We start from the raw sequence: 6,486 nt of genomic DNA on the forward strand, positions 1-6,486 counted from the left end.
GATCATGTGTTTATTCATAGAATCCTTGAGTGGTGTGTGTGCAGTAGGCCTAAATCAGTGTAGTCATTATTCAGCTGTCTTACAACACACGCACGCATCTGTAATACATATTATGCATTAATATGGGTAAATCACATCTCTGATCCATGCAGCAGTAGAATCATGTAAAAATGTATGTCATCTCTGTACTCAGTGTGGGGCCTATGAATGTTGTATATGGAATCACTTCTTCTGAATTAACATTTCAATAGGCTGTGTAAATTGAGGATGAATGCAGGGAGGGCTGGGTGGATCCGTCTCCTCCTGACTCAGCTCTCCTGTGCCGCTTTACCCAGGGAATGAAACAGGATTAGCTAGATAGCTTGACCGAGTACCACAGCAATATAGCTAACGCAAGGCCTGATTCATACAGAGGTGCTCACACACACTTCAGACTGAGAAGAGGCATGTTTCTAGAGGTGCAGAGCCAGAGAGCAGCGCTTCATGGTGTCATCCATGCTTCATTCATAATAAGAGCAGAGGCACGCTGCATGAGGCACGCTGCATGAGGCACGCTGCATGGGGCACGCTGCATGGGGCACGCTGCATGAGGCACGCTGCATGAGGCACGCTGCATGGGGCACGCTGCATGGGGCACGCTGCATGAGGCACGCTGCATGAGACACGCTGCATGGGGCACGCTGCATGAGGCACGCTGCATGGGGCACGCTGCATGGGGCACGCTGCATGGGGCACGCTGCATGGGGCACGCTGCATGGGGCACGCTGCATGGAGCACGCTGCATGAGGCACGCTGCATGAGGCACGCTGCATGGGGCACGCTGCATGAGGCACGCTGCATGGGGCACGCTGCATGAGGCACGCTGCATGAGGCACGCTGCATGAGGCACGCTGCATGAGGCACGCTGCAAGAGGCACGCTGCAAGGGGCACGCTGCATGGGGCACGCTGCATGAGGCACGCTGCATGGGACACGCTGCATGGGGCACGCTGCATGAGGCACGCTGCATGAGGCACGCTGCATGAGGCACGCTGCATGGGGCACGCTGCATGAGGCACGCTGCATGGGGCACGCTGCATGAGGCACGCTGCATGAGGCACGCTGCATGAGGCACGCTGCATGAGGCACGCTGCATGAGGCACGCTGCAAGAGGCACGCTGCAAGGGGCACGCTGCATGGGGCACGCTGCATGAGGCACGCTGCATGAGGTACGCTGCATGGGGCACGCTGCATGAGGCACGCTGCATGGGACACGCTGCATGGGGCACGCTGCATGAGGCACGCTGCATGAGGCACGCTGCATGAGGCACGCTGCATGCGGCGCGCTGCAAGAGGCACGCTGCATGAGGCACGCTGCAAGAGGCACGCTGCATGAGGCACGCTGCATGAGGTACGCTGCATGGGGCACGCTGCATGAGGCACGCTGCATGAGGCACGCTGCATGGGGCACGCTGCATGGATCACGCTGCATGAGGCACGCTGCATGAGGCACGCTGCATGAGGCACCTGCATGAGGCACGCTGCATGAGGCACGTTGCATGAGGCACGCTGCATGAGGCACGCTGCATGAGGCACGCTGCATGAGGCACGCTGCATGAGGCACGCTGCATGAGGCACGCTGCAAGAGGCACGCTGCATGAGGCACGCTGCATGAGGCACGCTGCATGAGGCACGTTGCATGAGGCACGCTGCATGAGGCACGCTGCATGAGGCACGCTGCAAGAGGCACGCTGCAAGGGGCACGCTGCATGAGGTACGCTGCATGGGGCACGCTGCATGAGGCACGCTGCATGGGGCACGCTGCATGGATCACGCTGCATGATGCACGCTGCATGAGGCACGCTGCATGAGGCACCTGCATGAGGCACGTTGCATGAGGCACGCTGCATGAGGCACGCTGCATGAGGCACGCTGCATGAGGCACGCTGCATGAGGCACGCTGCATGAGGCACGCTGCATGAGGCACGCTGCATGGGGCACGCTGCAAGAGGCACGCTGCATGAGGCACGTTGCATGAGGCACGCTGCATGAGGCACGCTGCATGAGGCACGCTGCATGAGGCACGCTGCATGAGGCACGCTGCATGAGGCACGCTGATGTAGAGGGGCTGTTGAACTCCCACTCATGTAGACAATGAAATGTGAAAGAGAGCTACTGTGTATTGATGTCACAGAAAGTGGGGCACTTAGTTTTCTATAAATGTACTTTTCCATTCATAAAACTAAGTGTTCACTTTTCTGCTCCACATTTATTTCATTTTTTTATATACGTGTCCTTCACTTGCAACCATGTAACCATGCTTCAGAGGTGACCTGTGTTCCAACATGCAACCCTTGTGGGGTGAGATTCTAAAATCCGAGCCACAGACTTCTGCATATCATACACTTCATTTTATGTATATAATGTACGTACATAAAGGCTGTGTTCAAGAGTATCAAAACCATGATGTATCATGGGTAAATTGTGACTGACTGATCTACAAATAATATTGAGTAGATATTTATGATGCAAGATGATTTGTAGATTAGTCAGTCTTGACTCACCTTTAAAATCGGCTGCAATGTGGAACGCTCCCAAAGTATACAGTAAAACATTGAGTATCGTCCCTAGGTAAATATGTAACATACAAGGTCCCATTGTGTCATCATTCTCAGTTGGTTTTGCTAACTCCTCCTACCTCTGTCCTCTCCTCACCTATTTTTTTAAAGTTCAAAAGTGATTGAGGAGAGGAGGCGAGGAGAGTAAATGTGGAAACAAATGCGCTTGTATGAAATTAGACTTTCCTTGTCCACTAGCACATCAGGCAAATTATGTTTACAGAGGATATTGGGGAGAACGGGCTTGTGGTAATGACTGGAGCGGAAGGGGTGAATTGGTGTCAAATACATCCAACACATGGTTTCCAGGTGTTTGATACCATTCCATTTGCGCCATTCCGGACATTATTATGAGCCGTTCTCCCATCACCAGCCTCCTGTGAGAGGGGGAATCCCAAAATATGTGTAAAGTGGTCAAAAATGATTTTGCTAGTTGTACTGCAAAAGTAGTTAAATTGGTAGATATTGTGGCACACCCACTAACCTCAATGTGCAAATGTACTCTATGGTCCTGCCTGACAACAAAAAGAACAGTTACACGTGCCTATTTTAATCAGCTCTAAAGAAAACATTCCCTAAACTCAATAAGTGCAGAGTAATGCCTGGCTAAAGGGGGGTAGGCCGCATAAGCTCATGTAAACGAATATCGCAAACTCTGATATTGCTAAAATATCGAATGCAGGTAGTCAATTGTCTGCACTACATACACAATGAAACAGAATTAGGATATCTTAATGCGTCTTGGAATGTAGACCGATAACACAGAGATACAATATGCAGAACTTTCAGAGTCAAATTTGCTCTCATTCAGTGATGTATGATCCTACCTGACAAAAATACATACAGTTACACATGTTTTATGACGTTGTGGCTATTGTAATATAATCGGCTCTAAGGAAAAGAAGTGGGTTGAGAGTTAAAACTGTCATTTATTTTCAGTCAAAGGTTCCTCTGTAGATTTGATGTTACACTGTACCCAAACCGGCCGGGTGCGTGCGTCATCGAGCGCAAATAGATTTTTCAGGTCGAAAAGCATTAAACATTCATGGCAATTTAGCTTGTAGTTGCTAGCTAATTTGTCCTATTTAGCCAGCTTGCTGTTGCTTGCTAATTTGTCCTGGGATATAAATGTTGAGTTGTTATTTTACCTGAAATGCACAAGGTCCTCCTACTCCGACAATTAATCCACACATAAAACGGTCAACCGAATCGTTTCTAGTCTTCTCTCCACCTTCCAGGATTTTTCTTCTTTGGACTTTATATGATGATTGGCATCTAACTTTCATAGTTACCATGACGACCGGCCAAACTAGTTCATCTTTCAATCACCCACGTGGGTATAACCAATGAGGAGATGGCACGTGGGTATCTGCTTCTATAAACCAATGAGGAGATGGGAGATGCTGGACTTGCAGCGTCACAAATTGAACTGACTTCTATTTTAGCGCTTCGCAACGCAGATGCTCGTTGGCGTGTGCGAGCAGTGTGGGTGCAATAATTGAATAACGTATGTTTAAATTTATTTTGTAATGCACGCGATGCAAGCGGCATGTTAGGCTCAAAATCCGTTTGACTCCAAATCCATTATGGTGTACAAAATTCAATATGGCTGCTACAATGCCATTGTGGTTTTAATCACCTGTATATTCAGTTGAAGTCAGAAGTTTACATACACTTAGGTTGGAGTCATTAAAACTAGTTTTTTAACCACTCCACAAATTTCTTGTTAACAAACTATAGTTTTGGCAAGTCGGTTAGGACATCTACTTTGTGCATGACACAAGTAATTTTTCCAGACAGATTATTTCACTTATAATTCACTGTATCACAATTCCAGTGAGTCAGACATTTACATACACTAAGTTGACTGTGCCTTTAAACAGCTTGGAAACAGCTCAGAAAATGATGTCATGGCTTTAGAAGCTTCTGATGGGCTAACTGACATAATTTGAGTCAATTGGAGGTGTACCTGTGGATGTATTTCAAGGCCTTACCTTCAAACTCAGTGCCACTTTGCTTGACATCATGGGAAAGTCAAAAGAAATCAACCAGACCTCCACAAGTCTGGTTCATCATTGGGAGCAATTTCCAAACGCCTGAAGGTACCACGTTCATCTGTACAAACAATAGTACGCAAGTCTAAACACCATGGGACCACGCAGCTGTCATACCGCTCAGGAAGGAGACGCTTTCTGTCTCCTAGAGATTAACCTTCTTTGGTGCGAAAAGTGCATATCAATCCCAGAACAACAGCAAAGGACCTTGTGAAGATTCTGGAGGAAACAGGTACAAAAGCATCTATATCCACGTTAAGAGTCCTATATCGACATAACTTGAAAGGCTGCTCAGCAAGGAAGAAGCCACTGCTCCACAACCGCCATTAAAAAAACAGACTACAGTTTGCAACTGCACATGGGGACAAAGATCGTACTTTTTGGAGAAATGAATCAAAAATAGAACTGTTTAGCCATAATGACCATCGTTTTTTTTGGAGGAAAAAGGGGGAGGCTTGCAAGCCGAAAAACGTCATCCCAACTGTGAAGAACGGAGGTGGCAGCATCATGTTGTGGGGGTGCTTTGCTGCAGGAGGAACTGGTGCACTTCACAAATTAGATGACATCATGAGGGAGGAAAATTATGTGGATATATTGAAGGAAAATCTCAAGACATCAGTCGGGAAGTCAAAGCTTGGTCAGAAATGGGACTTCCAAATGGACCATGACCCCAAGCATACTTCCAAAGTTGTGGCAAAATGACGTAAGGACAACAAAGTCAAGGTACTGGAGTGGCCATCACAAAGCTCTGACCTCAATCCTATGGAACATTTGTGGACAGAACTGAAAAAGCATGTGCGCGCAAGGACGTCTACAAATCTGCCTCAGTTACACCAGCTCTGTCAGGAGGAATGGGCCAAAATTCACCCAACTTATTGTGGGAAGCTTGTGGAAGGCTCCCCGAAACGTTTGGCCCAAGTTAAACAATTTAAATAACATCTGAAATAAATCATTCTCTCTACTATTATTCTGACATGTCACATTCTTAAAATAAAGTGGTGATCCTAACTGACCTAAGATAGGGAATTTTTACTAGGATTAAATGTCAGGACGCGCTCCAGCAGGTGTATCTCACTGATCATCCCTAAAGCCAACACCTCATTTGGCCGCCTTTCATTCCAGTTCTCTGCTGCCTGTGACTGGAACGAATTGCAAAAATCGCTGAAGTTGGAGACTTTTATCTCCCTCACCAACTTCAAACATCTGCTATCTGAGCAGCTAACCGATCACTGCAGCTGTATATAGTCTATCGGTAAATAGCCCACCCAATTTTACCTACCTCATCCCCATACTGTTTATATTTATTTACTTTTCTGCTCTTTTGCACACCAATATCTCTACCTGTACATGACCATCTGATCATTTATCACTCCAGTGCAAAATTGTAATTATTCGCCTACCTCCTCATGCCTTTTGCACACAATGTATATAGACTCTCTTTTTTTTCTACTGTGTTATTGACTTGTTAATTGTTTACTCCATGTGTAACTCTGTGTTGTTGTCTGTTCACACTGCTATGCTTTATCTTGACCAGGTCGCAGTTGCAAATGAGAACTTGTTCTCAACTAGCCTACCTGGTTAAATAAAGGTGAAATATATATATTTTTTAAAAGGAATGGTGAAATACTGAGTTTAAATGTATTGGCTAAAGTGTATGTAAACTTCCGACTTCTACTGTACATGTTTTAAATGAGAGACATCTTTTAGATTTGTGTACTGTACTCAATACTATTTTTGTGTAATTTAACTGTTGGAAATCCAATAGGCCTGCCATAATTACACTCAAACACCATTGTCTGGATATGGCAGACTGCTTGGCATGGCAACACTAAGTAT

The sequence above is a fragment of the Oncorhynchus clarkii genome, chromosome 21 (genome assembly GCF_045791955.1).
Source record: "Oncorhynchus clarkii lewisi isolate Uvic-CL-2024 chromosome 21, UVic_Ocla_1.0, whole genome shotgun sequence".
NCBI lineage: Eukaryota > Metazoa > Chordata > Actinopteri > Salmoniformes > Salmonidae > Oncorhynchus > Oncorhynchus clarkii.